This window comes from Puma concolor, chromosome E1, assembly GCF_028749965.1.
Source record: "Puma concolor isolate L17-30 chromosome E1, mPumCon1.1.hap2, whole genome shotgun sequence".
In the NCBI taxonomy this organism is placed as follows: Eukaryota; Metazoa; Chordata; class Mammalia; order Carnivora; family Felidae; genus Puma; species Puma concolor.
Window position 1 is genome coordinate 61,668,686 of NC_141680.1, and position 15,800 is coordinate 61,684,485.

At 62.7% G+C, this 15,800-nt stretch overlaps 1 long non-coding RNA gene across 1 annotated transcript; it reads right to left on the reverse strand.

Moving 5' to 3' along the window:
• Positions 1 to 2,826: 2,826 nt before the first annotated feature.
• On the reverse strand, positions 2,827 to 15,247 carry LOC147574583 (uncharacterized). Its single transcript, XR_015244352.1, has 3 exons — positions 14,719 to 15,247; positions 6,963 to 7,054; positions 2,827 to 3,556 (listed from the first exon to the last, which is right to left on the reverse strand). It is a non-coding gene; the product is annotated as an uncharacterized LOC147574583 (long non-coding RNA).
• Between the last annotated feature and the right edge of the window lie 553 nt (positions 15,248 to 15,800).

The window sequence follows — 15,800 nt, forward strand, 5'->3', positions numbered from 1 at the left end:
TTCTGGGCTCTCCGCCATGGCCCGGCGGGGTGAGCAGGTCCCAGCAGGTTCCGCAGGTGCCTTCAAGGGGACTCCCGCACGTGGGAAGGGCCAGGCCAGGCTCTGTCCTCCCGTCTTGCTCCCCCTGCCTCCCCAGGCGGCCCCCTGGCGCCACCCCTCCTTTCTCAAGCCAGCTTCCGCTTCTGCCGGCGCTGGGACCAGGACCCCCGGCTCCCGGGTGCTGTGCCCCTGACGTCGGACCCTGCGCCCCAGCACACGCAGCTGTCATCTCACCCCTGCCCTCGGTGCCCCGGCTCTCACTGCTTTGGAACCGAGACACTGGCTGTCCCTCGAGAAGGCACGACACGCCGTCGGGAGGAGCTCTGAGGCTGCGACTTGGCGCTCGGAGCCGGTTTCTGCCCGGGGTTCCGAGCAGCCCGGCTTGGGTGGATGGAGAATGTCTGTAGTCTGTCACCCGGTGCTGGGCACACTTACCCTGAACCCCGCGGGAGGCCAGCAGCCCCGGGGGCGCGGCACCTCGCATACCTGCCCGCGTTCCCCGCGAGGCCCTGGTGAGACCTGGGTTCTGGGAGGAGGGTCCGAAGCAGGACAGGGAGGGCTGGCAACGGAGTCGCGGCCCTGCCCCACAGAAGGGCACGGAGGTCCGGGCGGGCTCTGCATGGTCCCAGGGGTGCCCAGTTTCCGCCCCCACCCTGGGGCCCGTGGACAAGGGAAACGGTAGCCCTCGGATGGGGCCCCAGCCTGCCCGCCAAGGGCTCCGAAGCAGCCCGCACGCACGTGGCACTGTGCCAGCGTGGCCAAGCTGGACCCAGCCCCAGCTGGCTGGCTGAGCAGGCCTGGCCTCCACCACCCACAGCAAAGCTCTCGGCCCTGCCTGCCTGGTGCTACGCCCGTGCTGCCCTCCTGACTTCTTCCAGGTCCTTCCCTGCCCGGAGCCATCAGGACCAGGCGTGTGGAGCCAAGGCCGGGGACAGCCGGCCGGTCCCACTGCCTCTTACCAACCGGCCTTGGGCCAAGCTCGAGCATCCCCGGACACTGGTGCCCCTGTGTGGAGTGGCCGTGGTACAGTCCTTAACGGGGTGACAGCGCACGAAGTGGGGCCCGTGGAGGCCGGGGTTGACAGCCATCTGTCTGCAAGGCTGTGCTATTGCTCCTCATGAAAAGGCAGAGACAGGAAGGAAGGAGCCCTCCCCTCCCACCAACTCCTCATGTCACCCCGCGTCCCCAGAATATGCGAGCCCTGCAGGGGCTGGACAGGCAGGACCCTGCCTCCTGGGCCCGTGCGGACACGAGGGCACCCCGGCCCCAGCCCTGCAGGCGTCCCCCACCTCCTACAGGGGCGGGAACGACGCCGGTGACCAGAGGGGCCGGGCGGGTCTCGGGCCGAGGGCGTGACCTGCGAGGCTGCGTCCCCCACCCCGGCCTCCTCCCCTCAGCAAAGAGCAGGCCAGAGCCCGGAGAGGACCTTGCAGACAACTCACCCGACTCGTTTATGTTTTGAAATTCAAGTCCCAACACCAAAGCTGCCACTTCAAGCGCATTTAAGTTGTACGAAACGGTTTCTCGTGTATTCAGACCTTGTGCCGTCGTCACTGCCGTCTAGTTCCGGGGCTTTCCATCGCCCCAGAGGGGCCCGGCCCAGCAGCGGGGGCACCGGGTCGCACGCCGTGCGGCCCTTGCGCTGGTTTCCGCCAGGTCTCGGGCCCAATGTTCTCAGCACCAGGTTCTCCCGCGTCGCACCGTGAAGCGGCGCGTCTCTACGGCCAAGCGCTACCCCCTTGTAGGGACAGAGCGCCACCGGCCTCCGCCCCCCGCGGCACCCGGCTCTCTGTTCGGGGCCCTCAGGAACAGCGACGTACGAGTCTCTGTGTGAGCTACGTTTGCATCACCTCGGGTCTGCACCGGGGAGGGGGCTCTGGGTCCCGTGGCAGCTGTGTGTTTGTTTACCTTTCTGGGGAAGGGCCAGGCTGTCTTCCAGGGTGGCCGGCTGGCTGTCCTCATGGCCGTGAGGCGGGGTCTCGTGGCTCTGACCTGACGTGGGGCACCTGCTGGTGTGACGGTTGGCCTTCTGTACGTCTTTCCGGGAGACATGGCTGCCAGGCTCCTCCCGGGCCCTGTCCCCCACCCCGTGCGGACGCACCCGCTCTCCCCCGGCCCGGAAGGGGCCCTTCGGTGCTCGGACGCCACGGCGTGTGACACGTCCAGCCTGTCTGTGCTCACGTGCTGCTGGTGCGTCTGGTGTCACATTTAAGGAGCTGCTGCCTAAGTCCCGCGAGTCCTTTGGCTTCAGCCCTTACGTCTAGATCCTGGACCCACTTTGATGATATGTCAGTGTTTATGTATGGCAGTTCCTTGCCACCTTCAGGGCCGGCCGTCCACTTCTGCACAAGGGCAGAAAAGGGTTCTGACGGGCACTGCGCCGACCGCCTCGCGGCGCTCGGCGGTCCTGCCGTCCCGCGCCTGGGCAGTGATTTCACGGACACCTCTGTCCACTTCTTTCCACTTCCTTCCGTGGTTTTCAGCGTACGAGCCTTCACTCCTTTGGTCAAATTCTGTTTGACGCTATTTTATCGGCTTTGTTTTGGGATTATCCGTTGCGAGTGTGTACACGAGCGTATAGGTTTTCGGGGCGCCTGGGGGGCTCAGTCGGTTGAGCGTCCGACTTCGGCTCGGGTCACGATCTCGCGGTCCGTGGGTTCGAGCCCCGCGTCAGGCTCTGTGCTGACAGCTCGGAGCCTGGAGCCTGTTTCAGAGTCTGTGTCTCCCTCTCTCCCTGCCCCTCCCCCACTCATGCTCTCTCAAAAATGAATAAAGATTTAAAAAAAAAAAAAAAGAAATACATCTGGCTTTTGTGTCTTGTATTTTGCAACTGTGCTGTAATGCATTGGCTGTAATTGTGTGTGCGTGTGCCCGCTTGTGTGCACATGCACGTGTGTGCACACACATTCTTTAGGGTGCTTTCCACGTAAGATCACGTCACGTCAGAGAGAGGTGGTTTTACCTCCTCCTTTCCCATCTGAATGCCTTTTCCGCCTTGTCCCGGCCTGACGGTCCAGCTGGAACTTCCAGGACAACGTTGAATACAAGTGGCTATTCTGGCTCCTGACGTCCTTGTCTGGCTCCTGACTTTAGGGACAAAGCTCTTGGTCTCTCCCTGCATGTGCACACAGGCGGGCACACACACTTACACGCATGCACACGCATGCACACGCACACAGCGACGGGCGCAGACACCCTTTATCGGGTTGAAGGAGCTCCTAGTTTCTCTGTGTCTTTATCACGAACAGGTGTTGGATTTATTGAAACCATCGAAATGATTGTTTTCCTTCATTCTGTTAATGTGGTGTGTTACACGGGCCGATTTTCACATTTTGAGCCGTTCTGCATTTCTGGAATAAATTGCACTCGGTCACGATGTACAGTTCCTTTACTATGCCGCTGGGTTTGATTTGCTAGTGTTGAGCTGAGGACATTTAGATCTGTATTCGTGAGGGTTATTGGTCTGTAGTTTTCTTGTGATGTCTTTGTCTGGCTTTGATATCAGGGTGACAAGGGCCTGCAGGAAGAGAACCCACAGCAATGTGGGCCCGTCAGCCCTTCTCACGGCCAAGCAGGGCACCGAGCACGGGTCAGAGACGAGACGGAGAGGCACAGCTCATTCCCCCTGGGGATGCCCGCGTGGATACAGCCAGCACTTCTCAGAGGGGGGTCGGCTTAGGGGAACAGGGTGCGGGGGTCCGGGGTGGGCCGGGCTGGGAGCTCAGGTGGAGGGGCCGAGGTGGGGACCCGCCAGCCCCAGGGGTGGGTGTGGGGAGGGGGTCCCAGGTGGCATGTCCTGCCCACCCCACCCCCACCCAGGAGCTCTCTGGCCCCAGCACAGAGGGCACGTGGGGGCCTGCGTGTGGTGGTGTCTCAGCTCCTTCCCACGGAATCTTAAAAATAGGGCCGAGACGATGTCAATCTTCACAGACCACGGCCTGCCCCAGAGCCAAGAATAAGTCCGAGCCACTCAATAATTCAAGTCAGATCCAAATAGACTTTCCTGTTAACCCGGCGGCCTCTGTGCCCCTTCCCGAGGCCCGCACCCTGCCCAAGGGCCGGGAGTAAGAGGCTCCCACGAGGTGGGTTGGCCTGGACGTTGTAGGTCTCTTCACTTTGGGGACCCCAGCCTGCGCACCCTCCCCTCTCTTGGGGCAATCAGAAACGGGGGACACCCAGGGCTGGGAGTGGCCCTTTGTGATCAGGCCAAAGCAGGCCCTCAGGGAGGAGGTCCTAACCTGCCCCGAGCACTCCCTCCCCTAGCCACCCCCACACCTCTCTGGCCGCAGACATTGGCCTGTGTGAGCCCGGTTTTCTGCCAGGCTTCTCGGCACCTTTGACTGTCATTCACCCCTCCTCCTAGGCTCCTGGGGTCCCAACCCTCCAGGGCCCAAAAACCAGCCTGGGCTCCAGTGAAGCCAATCCCCCCCACTCAGGCCCCAGTCACTGGTGTGCACGTACCCCTCAGGGTCTGTTTTCCTGCCTCCTCCTGGGTGGGCCTTTAGGGCCCAGTGGGAATGGCTGGGGACAAGGAACCAGGGTACCTGGGTTCCAGCCCAAGCCTTCTGCACTCGCTGGGGGAGGGGAGCCTCACTGACCTGGCCCACCCACTCCAGGTTTGTTCTGGCCCCAGCAGCCCCTGCTGCACCACCCTGGCCAGGCCCTGCATGGAGTTTTACCAAATTATTAATTAAAGGCCCAGGCATGCGGCAGCACTGACATCCAAATGAATAGCATGCTGGGTAATTAGACGAGGTGTCATGGAAATGATGGAGCACAGCCCGGTATCCCCAGTTCACCTCCCCAGGAAGCAGGAGTGACTTCTGGCGGTTTCCCACCACCACAGGCATCACTGGGGGCAGGGCTGGGCCCCCCTCCGTCTGATTGTTCCCCGCCCAACAGGCAGAAGAGTGGACAAGGGGACAGTGAAGGCAGGAGACAGGCGAAGAGTCCAAGGTGGAGGGAGGGAAGTGGGGGAAGCCAGCGGAGGGCCCCTGCGAGGGCGGGGAGGGAGACCAGGCTCCAGGATGTGGGGGGGGCTGCCCCCCAAAAAGGAGGCAGCTCCCTACGCCCTTCCCTGGGGTTCCCGGGAGTATGGAGCAGGCTGGAGTGTGTCTGCGTTATAGTTGTTTGAATTCCACTTGGTTTTTCACCAAAGTCATAAATGTCCGTGGCTTAATCAAATATCTCTGTAAGACTTGCCGCGAAAAACCAGCCGCTCGCTCCGGACCCACCGTCTCTCCTGATTTCCCCTTCTCAGAGGCAAAATTTTGTTATTTTAGTTAGTTTGTTTTGGTATTTACTTCTAAATAACGTGCTAACGTTGCTTTTTTTTCAGACTTGGAAATCATCCACTCACTTCCTGCTGTTGAGAGTTTGTTCACACACACACACACACACACACACACACACACACACACACACACTTTTCTTCCACCCATCTTCTCATTTTGGCTGAATCATAATTCAATGTATGCATTATTATTTCTTTGCACATACTACTCACAGCTGAGTAACGTATTGTAATTACATCTTTTTTCTTGTACAACCTCTTGTTTTTCCTGGACTTAATAACTGCCTCGTGTTTTGGGTTTGCTTTATTTTCTGTGTACCTATTACTTATTCATCCCCAAACCCTGTAACAAAAATATAAATCTCTTTTCTGGTATGTTAAAAACATCAGACCATCTATAAATCTGGTTTCTTTCTTGGAGCCTGTGGTAGACAGCCTCCAGGATGGTTCCATGAGAAACCACGCGGGACAATAGATCTTTGTTCTGGGACAATTTTTTTTTTTCAATGTTTATTTATTTTTGGGACAGGGAGAGACAGAGCATGAACGGGGGAGGGGCAGAGAGAGAGGGAGACACAGAATCGGAAACAGGCTCCAGGCTCTGAGCCATCAGCCCAGAGCCCGACGCGGGGCTCGAACTCACGGACTGCGAGATCGTGACCTGACTGAAGTCGGACGCTTAACCGACTGCGCCACCCAGGCGCCCCTGTTCTGGGACAATTTTACGTATTTTTAAAATTCTTGTTTTTTTAATTTTTGAGAGACAGTGTGTTCACTACTGGGGGACGGGCAGAGAGAGGGGGACAGAGGATCTGAAGCGGGCTCTGTGCTGACAGCAGAGAGCCCAACGTGGGGCTCAAACTCACGAACCACAAGATCATGACCTGAGCCGAAGTCAGACTCTTAACCGACTGAGCCACCCAGGCGCCCCTGTTCTGGGATAATTTATTACACAGCAAAAGACAACTAACTCAGAGCCATTCCTCCCATATCCACCTGTCCCGGTTGCCTCGTACACCTGCTACACATCCATCACCAAGGACCTCTCTCCACCCTCGTCTCTCCTGTGCTGAATCCCCCTCCTTCGTGGATTCTGAAGCCCTTTATTTGGGCCTGCTCCCTTGTATTGACGGTGTGCATCATCTAGTGGCTTCTTGAGAACAAGTGTACGAGAGCTACAACCCCGCCCTTGCCCTCACCCCAGTAACTTGTGCCCCCCTCCCCCCTCTGGGCCATGAGGCCACCGCTGTCCTTGGTGCTGAAGCCGATGCCGAGGCGTCCCTCTGTGCTGCTTGCTGGTCTGGGACGCTGAGGGAGCCTCTGCCCTACTTTTACTCCTCTCTCACCCTGCTCCCCTTCTCCCGAGGCCAGACACTGCGTCCGTCCTGAAAAATCCCCTTCCCTGACAGCCCTGGCCTTCTGTCCAGGCCTCCCCTTTCTGCACCAGGCTGTCTTCCTGTCCAGGCCCCTGATCAGACCCCACACAGGTTCTGCAGATGGGCTCGAATCCTGGGGTAAGAGCCCAGAGGGGTTTGAGCTGAGAAGCCTCCAGCTTACATGTGACAGAAAGCAACACGAACCCTCTTAGGTAAAGACGGACTTGTCAGTTCACTCTGGGGGCACCACATACCTGCCGGAGCCAGGGAGTGGAATCAGCCCCAGTGCACCTATGGAAGGGGGTTCCTCAGCAGGCCGAACACGGTCACCAGAAGGCACGCCTGGCTGGGGAAATGGGAAGGGACCTTCTCAGGAAGGTGCAGGGGCTCTGGGATCTCTCAGGACACTCTGTTCCCAAGGCCCTAGAAAGCATCGTCTCTGCCCAGTGACGCCCCATCCTGTCTCTGGGTATTCTCTTCCAATGCCAGCAGGAAACAGCGTGATTAAGGCTCCGTTATTAACTTGCCAATCTTGTTTCTGGGGCACAGACGCTGACGGCTTAGGGGACCTAGTTGGCATATAACGAGGTCTCCATGACAAATTACTTGGGTATCAATTAACTATCTAGGGAAATGTCAAGCAGGATCTGTCATGCTGGTAGCGGGGGACAGCCAATTAACCTGGAGCGGTTAATCCGATCCCCAGCAGTCACCTGCCTCCGCCTCCAGCAGGGCTCAGAATGAAGGAAGGGGCCTGCACTACCCGGGTGGGCGGGGCCTGGCCTCCACCTCCCCAGGATGCACACGTCTGCAGTCACGCTGGGGAACCTGGGTGCATGGCCCTGGCCTTGCAGCCTGTCTGTCCATCATTCATTCGTTTTACAGCCACCTGCTGGGTCAGGCCTTGACTGGTCACCTCCGGTGGGGGGTGGGGCAGAGCTTCGAGGGACAAACGTGCATTCGGGGGTCTGTGATCTGTGTGATCTCTATAGGCTCCAAGATGGGTAAGAGCGTTCACAGGGCGGGAAGGAGAGAAGGGTTAACTTTACAGGGGTCAGGGCGGGGAGGTGCAGGAGGAGCGGCCAGGGGAAGGCCTCTCAGGGTGGGGGCTGGGGGGGGGGCAACCAGGCAGAGGGCTCCCAGGTTCAACACAGATATAGGGCCTCTGGCAATGAACCGGCAGGCCATCTGCCATTCTGAGCTGTAGGACTTGGAGACAGTTTCTTAAAACCTTTCTGGCCTCAGTTTTCTTGCCTGTAAATGGGGCCAATAATCCCTGGTTCCCTGAGTGCTGGGAGAGTAAACAGTGCCCCAGGCAGACGCGCCTCACTCTGTGCTTGGCCCACAGGCAGGTGCTGGCAGAGTTTGGCTCCCCATCTCTGCCCCGCAGGCTACGCACAGGTGAGGCGGTGGCGGGGGGTGGGGAGGGTTGGGGGGAGGCTCCGATGGAGCCCAAGCCCAGAAGAGGCACAGGAACGAGGAATATGAGGGAAGCGGCCTGGGAGGAAAGGGCCATCCTGGGGCAGGTGGTGTGGGCTGGCCAGTGGGCAGGCAGGCAGACAAGGCAGGGCACGGGGGCAGAGTCTGGGGACTCTGGCCACCAGATGTCACGGTGCCTTCTGGGTTTTGCTGTTTTCAGGAACACACCCTGGCCCCCCGGGAATGTGGACCAGTGACCTTGCTTTCACATCCAGCCCTGTCCCCACCCATGGGGTCCCCACACCTGGCCTGCGCCTCTGGTGGAGCTGACCCCCACCCAGCGATCGCCCCCCCCCCCCCCCCGCCCCGTGTGCTCAGCGCTGATTGGCAGCTGCCACTTCCCAGCTCTCCCAGCCAGGGAGCCTCGTGCTTATTCATGACACTGACATATGGCACCTCCGTGGGGGGGATCGGAGGAAGCTGCCAATTGTGAGTGCAGCGCGTCCCCATTCGAGCCCGGCCGAAGGAAAACAAATGCAAGATGTGAGGGGAGCAGAGGCGGCCCGGGGGCGTGTGCGTGTGCGTGTGTGTGTGTGTCTGCACGCTGGTGCCACACTGCGGGGGCGCCGGGAGGAGAGGAGGAAAGCGGCGGGGGGGAGTGAGTTTGGGTTTTCGTGGCTTCTGGGTCTTGGCCGATGGGGTGGGTCCTCAGAGGCCAAGTTGTCCATCCCTCTGCCCCGGGGCAGGCCGGCTCACGGCAGCTCTCTCCCCTCACACGGACGGACGTGCGCTCGAGGCCGCGAGCGAGACAGGCCAGCAGCCTGCAGCCCTGTGTGCGGATCTCTGAAATGTTCTCATTCTTTCCAGAACCAGGAAATTCCACCTAATGTCAAGCCGGAGCCTCCAGAGTTCCAGGCTTAGCCAGCCTCTTCTGTCTCTATTGGGGATGGGAGAGTGCGCGCGCCGGCCCACATCGGCGGCTGGGGGCACGGCGGCCCTCGCCCCACGCGGGCCTGGCACCCCAGGGCTTGGCTGGGCACCCACAGGCTACGAAGCTCTGCTCCCGGGGCTGGGGAGGGCAGGGCCAGAGCCACAGGCTGAGCTCTGGGGGTCCTCAGCCGGCCCCTCCTCCCGGACCCAGGGCTAGAGGCTGCTGCCATGGCAACGAGGCTTTTTGCCAACTGGCCGCAGGCCTCCTGGGAACGGTTGGTGCGTCCAGGAACCACGGCCACCACTTCGAGGCCCAGCCCCAGGGACTCCGACCCTACTCGGCCAGGTGTCCCCGCCGTTAGTAGGGGAAGTCACTGGAGATAGAGAGGGGGCTGAGGGACACCAGAATTGGGCCTGGGGCCTGGCAGGCCCAGGTCTGAAGCCAGCTGAGCTGAGAGGAAGAACCCGTCCCACAAGCCCCAGCCCACAGCCAGGCCCTTATGTGGGGTCTTTCCCCGGGGGGGGGGGGGGGTCCGCCGGCCTCCTTCTTGGGGAGGGGAACGGCTGGGGGCTGGGGAGCAGCCCCCCCACAGCTTGGGCCTTCCCCGGGGAGTCAGAGAGCTGCGGGTCCCTGCCCCCAAGTGTGCCAGGAGCGGCTCCCAGGCTGCTGGAGCCCTGGGGGGGGGTGTGGGGGGGGGCCCCAAGGGCGGCTCCCATTCCCGCCCACGCCCTGGCTCCCGCCCCCCGTGGGCCGTGGGCCTTCTGGGTGGGTCCCCCGCCTCAGCCAGGCGGAGCGTGAGCCCCCAGGCCTGGCTGGCGGTGCTCACGTCCTGCCGGCGCTGGGCCGCCTCGCTTCAGGCACCGCTGTGCATGGAGGCATCTGCCGCTCAGTGTCTCGGGGCAGATGGGCTGCCAGTGAGCTAAGTGTGTGCGGGGGAAGGGGTGCCATAGGAACCCCTTCCCGCCAGAGCGTGGGGGCGGGAGAGGCAGGCCGGCGGGGGGGGGGGGGGGGGGGAGCGGGGAGTGCTTGCGAGGGGGAGGGGGCTGGGATGGCAGGGGCCCTGAGCGTGGGGGGAGGCACGCGGCGGGGTCCTGGGGGCACCGGGCAGGGCAGGGTGGCCTTAGGAACGTCCCTTCCCTCTCGGGGCCTTGGTGACCATCTTCAGGCTCCCAAGCCCGGAGCTTCAGCAGGACAGGGGTGTCCTGGGCAAACAGACACCTGCCGTCTGCGGGGGCCCTCCCGCCAGGGGGTGAGGGCGGTGGGGACGCTGGGCAGATCTGCCAGAGCACGTGGGCGTGGTTCCCAGAGGGGTCAGGGTAGCGCTGCCAGTCAGGTGAGGTCACGCTGCCGGCCACTCCTCGGAGCGGGACCTGATGTCAGCCCCGGCTGGCTGCAGCCAGAGTCGTGCCCCGAGGGTCCCGTCAGGTCACGGGGGCCAGGCTGCTGGGCAGGGTGCTGCGAAGGCAGAACCGCCCGGCCTGGCTGCCCCAGGCCCGCTGGACCCTGGGCCCTGGACCCTGGGGGGCAGTGGGGCTGTGGATGGGGGAGGTGTGGAAAAGTTGGCAAGGCGACAACCCAGGGCCTGGGGATTGCGCTTGTCGGGCACCGGGAGGGCCTGGGGCAGGGGAGGCCCCCTGGGCCAGCGCCAGCATCCTGCCCTGGAAAGCTCAAGGGTTTCTCATTCATAAGGACAGTGAGTGGACGCTGGGGACCCGGCTCTGTCCCTGTCGTGTGCCAGAGGCTGCCCTGAGCACCTAGCAGCGTGGCCACCCGTCTCATGGGCACCGTAGCAGGGGAGGCAGCATCACCCCACCGGCTGGAAGAGGAGGTTAGGGGCGGAGCCGGACGGAGGCCGGGGCTCAGCGCGACCCCCTGGGCTCCAGGCCCCACAACCCCGCTGGAGGGCTGCCCGGCTCCAGAAGCCCAGGGGAGGGTGCCAGGTGGGCCCCGTGCCCCTCTCGCCTCCCTCCCATCCTGGGCGGCCCCCACCCGCCCCTGCAGCCGCCTCCGCCCGCCCGGCGTGACTCAGCTCAGCTGTTAGCCTCTCGGCTGGTGGTTGCCTTTTTTTTTTCCCCCTTTTTCTTTTCCAAAGTGTGGCGTCGCTGCTGTGCTGTGGCAGGCTGACGGCCTCTGCCCGGCAGTGCCCGGGGTGGCTCCTGGCTCGAGGCGGCCAAGGTGACCAAATGACCGGGCCTCACCCCTGGGCTCTGGTCCCGGGCGGAGAGATGCTGTCACCTCCAGACCAGGCATGCTCTGCCTGAGCCGGGCATGGTGCTGGGGGACGCCTGTCCAAAGTCACCCTCCACAGCTGTCCCACGACCCAAGGACCTTATGTCCTTGATGTTGTAGATTGAGCATCAAGAGGCCAGAAACCCTCCTGGGGAGGGTGAGGGGTGGGGCAGGGGCAGAACCCAACTTCTCAAGAAAGGGAAGAAATGGAGAAATTTGTCCTGGACCAAGTCACTTGGATGAGGACGAGCTTTCCCTCAGTGAAGGAAGGAAGCCTCCCTGACATGGGATTGTCAGGAGAAGGTGCCATTTTGTTAGGGAGTGAGTTTCCTGTTCTGAGGAGGATTCAAGCCCTGATGTGGATTGAGCCCGGTGAGGGGAGAGCGCTGCAGGCCGGGTGGGCTTGGGTTCATCTCCGGTCTGTCTGTGGGAACCTGGGGGATTCAATCTGCCTGCAGGGCCGTCTCCTTGTCTGCGGAGCGGGGTCAGTATCTCCTGAGGATGGGACAAGACCGTGCAGCGAACGTGTATACAGACGCGTGTATGTTCTGGTGCGGGCCGTGCACCTGGAGGTCTCCACCTCTGAGGGCGTTCGCTTCCATGGTCGGGAAGGGTCCCGTCAGGAGGGGTGGCTCAGACTTCAAGGGGGAGGAGCTGGGCGGTAGGGGGGGGTCTGGCACGGGGCCCGGGGACCCCCGAGAGAGGCTGGCCTCAGACTCTGGGGTTCCCAAGCACAGGGGGGCCAGAAGCCCTTGGGATGGGGTGTTCATGGAACCTGGAAGTTGGGACACCCCGGCCTCAGTGGAGAACCCATGTGGGCAGACACAGGTGGCCTTAGGGTTTAAATACCTCCGTGAAGGTCAGATGGCCCCACACCCCTGGACAGGCTGGGGACAGCTGGCTCCTCCTGCCCCAACGCTCCCCTCCCTCCCACCCCCTGCTCTGTGCCCCTGTCTCGCGCCTCTTGCAGCCGATTGAGGGGTGGCCCCTAAAAGATGTGTCCGCCTGGCACCTCGGAATGTGACCTCACTTGGAGTAAAACTCCGTGGAGGTAACCAAGTTAAGGGTCTTGAGATGAGCTCATCCCGGGCCGGGGTGGGCCCTAAACCCAATGTCAGGGGTTCCCAGTGGGAAGAGAAAGGCAGGGGGAGGCGGAGACTCAGACTCAGGAGCAGCCGCGTGCAGTGGGAGGCAGACGCGGGTGGTGCACCCGGGACACCGGCAGAGGCAGGGACAGGTCCCCCCCCTGGGAGCCCGGCGGCTGCATCTGGGGCTGGAAACACGCTTTGTGAGCTAAGGGGGCCGCGGGGTGCCTGCTCCTCGCCGCGGGTTCCCCACCCCGCCCAGGACGTCCCGTTAGGGCAGGAGTGGGGCCCCTGCAGCCACAGAGGCTCCCACGACCACACGCGCCCCAATGGACACACAATAGAGCACCCAAGGAAAGCGCGCCCAGTCACTTCCCCGCAGGATGGCCTTCGCGGCCTGGCGTCACACGGTGTGGGCCCCGGGGCTGTGTGTTGCTCCTGGGTATGTAGCCACTGGGCTCTCCAGAAGATTCTCTGAGCCTGCTGATATCCTGAGATAACTCCTCCTTTCTGGTTAGGCTAGCCGGAGTGGGCCCCATGGGTCCCAAGTGGCGTGTGGGGCGAGGGGGCCTCAGCGGGGGGCGGGGACCCCCTCTCGGCTCTGTCCACGGGCAGAGGCCATGAGCCAGCGAGGACCCCCGCTAATCCCAGCTGGATGAGCTGACCTCTGCCCCAGGGCCTGGCGGGCACGTAGTTGGCCAGGAGGCCCACGAGGGGTCAGCGGTGGGGGCCGGGGGGTGGGGCACCCACAGTGAGGACCAGACGCCTGCTTTCTCCAAGGTGAAGAGGCCTCAGCTCCTCCCTGGGGCCCAGGTACCCCGCTGTCCTCCCTCCAGCCCTGCTCCCGTCCCTCGTCCCTCGGCTTCCTCGGGGCCCATGTCCTCCCTCCCTCTGTCCTCCTTCTCTCCCCTACACCCTTCTTAGAAATGAAGTCATCTAGAAAAATAATCAAAAAATAGAAAGGAAAAAAAAAAGCTAAGAAAATGGGATTTTTTTTTTTCCCTTTCAAACATTTGGTAAGACACCTCCCACACGGATGAGTGTCCACCGGGGGCCTGTTTTTGTCCGAGGGAGACTCAGGCCTGCACCTCTCCGGGTGGCGCCAGCCGGATGGGCTCTCCACTCCCGTCTTGGGGTCTGCACGGGGCCTCCCGGGAAGCCTGGCCAAAGTCAGCTCCCAGGAGCCACAGACCCCCGGCCATGCTCCCCACAGGAGCCCCCCGAGGATGCGGCGGCCGGGTGGGGGAGGGGCGGCGGGTTCCCGCTCTGGGGGGCGCCAGCCCCTCGTGGGGACCTCGGCCCCCAGCCTCTCCCCTCTGCCCACCGGCCCTGCTGAAGCTCCCGTTTGTTTATTTATAATTTACACTCAGCCAGTTTCCAAGAAAGCTCCGAGGCACTTGCTGAAAAGCTGCTTCCGCAAGCTGGGCTGTGCTCCCATCAGCCTTGGGCTCCGAGCCCATGGACACTTTCCCCGTGGCTCACAAGTTCCAACGTCTCAGCCTGGCGTCCGGGGTGCACCGGGTCCGGCCCCCGAGACAGGCCCTCGCTTCCTGGGGCAGCTCACTGCCTTCTCCCGCTTTGGGGGCCACAACGCTTCCTCCAGGACGCCCTCTTGAGTCCCGGTGGGAGGGGACCTGGGGATGGCCGCACCCCTCTTCTGCCCCTCGGCCACAGTCCTGGGCCTATCTGTCCCGGGGCCACAGTTACCCAGTACGGGCGGGCGCTCCACCTGGACCTCGCCCAGCCCTGGAAGGGACCAGAATGCTGTGGGGGGAGGAGGGGGGGTCCTGGGTCTTGACCGGTATCCAGGCCGGGTCTCCTGCACCGGTTTCCAGGGGTCAACATGCAGGGAGGGAAGGGCCTGCAGGGAGGGAGCTCCGGCAGGGGCAGAGGCTGCAGACGAGAGCGGGGGTGGCCCTCACGATTTGGTCCAAACCCTGGGTGAAAAAAAGTGCCACTCTGTCGACCAGCACAGCGGGGACACAGGTGGCTGCAGTCCCTCCTCAGCCCCACTGGGGCCTCAAAGCTTCTTGCCTCGGGCAGGGGGGTCGTCCCTGATCCCGGGCGCCCCCTTCCCTCAGCCCTGCTTCGTCAGGCTTATTTTCCATCCGCGGCAGAGGGGAGTCGGTCTCCGACTCAGATCTGCACCAGCCAGGGCCAGAGAACCGGCTTAAGCAGGAGAACGTGAACGTGACACCTCGCTTCTGCACCCCCCAGTCCCTCCTCAGTAAGAGGGGGTGAGTGATGCCGAGGCCAGCCCTGCGCCCAGGATAAGATCGACGCAGATGCAATCAAGGCCACAGGGCAACACACTGCATGCCCCTCGCGGGGCCTCAGTTTTCCCACCTGTAAAATGAAGCAGCCTCAGCCTTCTCCCTCTGCCCAAGTCTGTAGATCCGACTTCTACGGAGCAAGCTGGATGGCCCTGCCAGCCAGGAGGGCACATGGTGGGCCAGGGGTTGGGGCCGCCCTCCGCCCCCTACCGTCCTCAGGCGCGAGATCCCGCTGGCCGCGACACCACCAGTTCTGGCCAATGCCCCTCCCCCTCCCTCCCTCCTTCCCTCCGTCCCTCAGCCTGAGCAGACATCACCTGGCAGGGGGAGCCCGGGCATGACAGGCCCCCGGGGGGGGGGGGGTCGTCCTCAGGAAGCCCCCGTGGCAAGGGCAGTGCCAGGCAGGCCTTTGCTAGGGATGTTCTCGCACTTGGCAGGCACGCAGGGGAGCGTGGCCTTTCCCTGGTTCCGGCTGTCCTTGCCACTGAGTTCCGTGGGGCCACAGATGCCCTGGCTGTGGGGGTCAAGGCAGACCAGATGTCCATTCCGGGCCACAGTGCCCTGTGCCAGAAGGACAGTACAGAAGGCCCCTTGCTGACACAGCCCTGAAACCCTTGACTCTGGAGCTGAAAGGGAGGCGGGGGCAGGAGGGAGGGAGGAAGAGAGGGGAGGGAGGGGAGGGGCCCCGTGGCTCCGTTTCCTAGAGGAAATGCCTTTGAGGCACCAACTGGCCCCGGAGCATCTGGCCGCTGGGGTGGCCTGTGCCCCGCTCCCCACGAGGTTGGTGGCATATGGCTGCCCTGGCTTGTCCAAGGCACGCAGCCTGCAGAGAGCTCCCCTGCCAGGGCCCATGCCCGGAGGGGGGGGGGGGGGGGGAGCCAGTCGTCCGGCCATTTGCGTGCAATTCCGGTCAGCCCTGGATGCTCGTCTGGCTTCCTGCCTGGGAAGCGGCATCGTGCCCCGGGGTGAGCACGGGCTTCTCGGCCACCAAGGGCTGGACCGAGGCCCCGGGGCCTCCATGTGCCAGTGGCATGATCGCGGTCAAGGGGCTACACTTCCTGAGCCTGCTTCCTCGTTTGTGGAAGGATAAGCATGGGGACTGAGCACAGAGCAAGCAGCCGGTGACGGTTGTCCGGGGGGCACATTTCGCGGCAG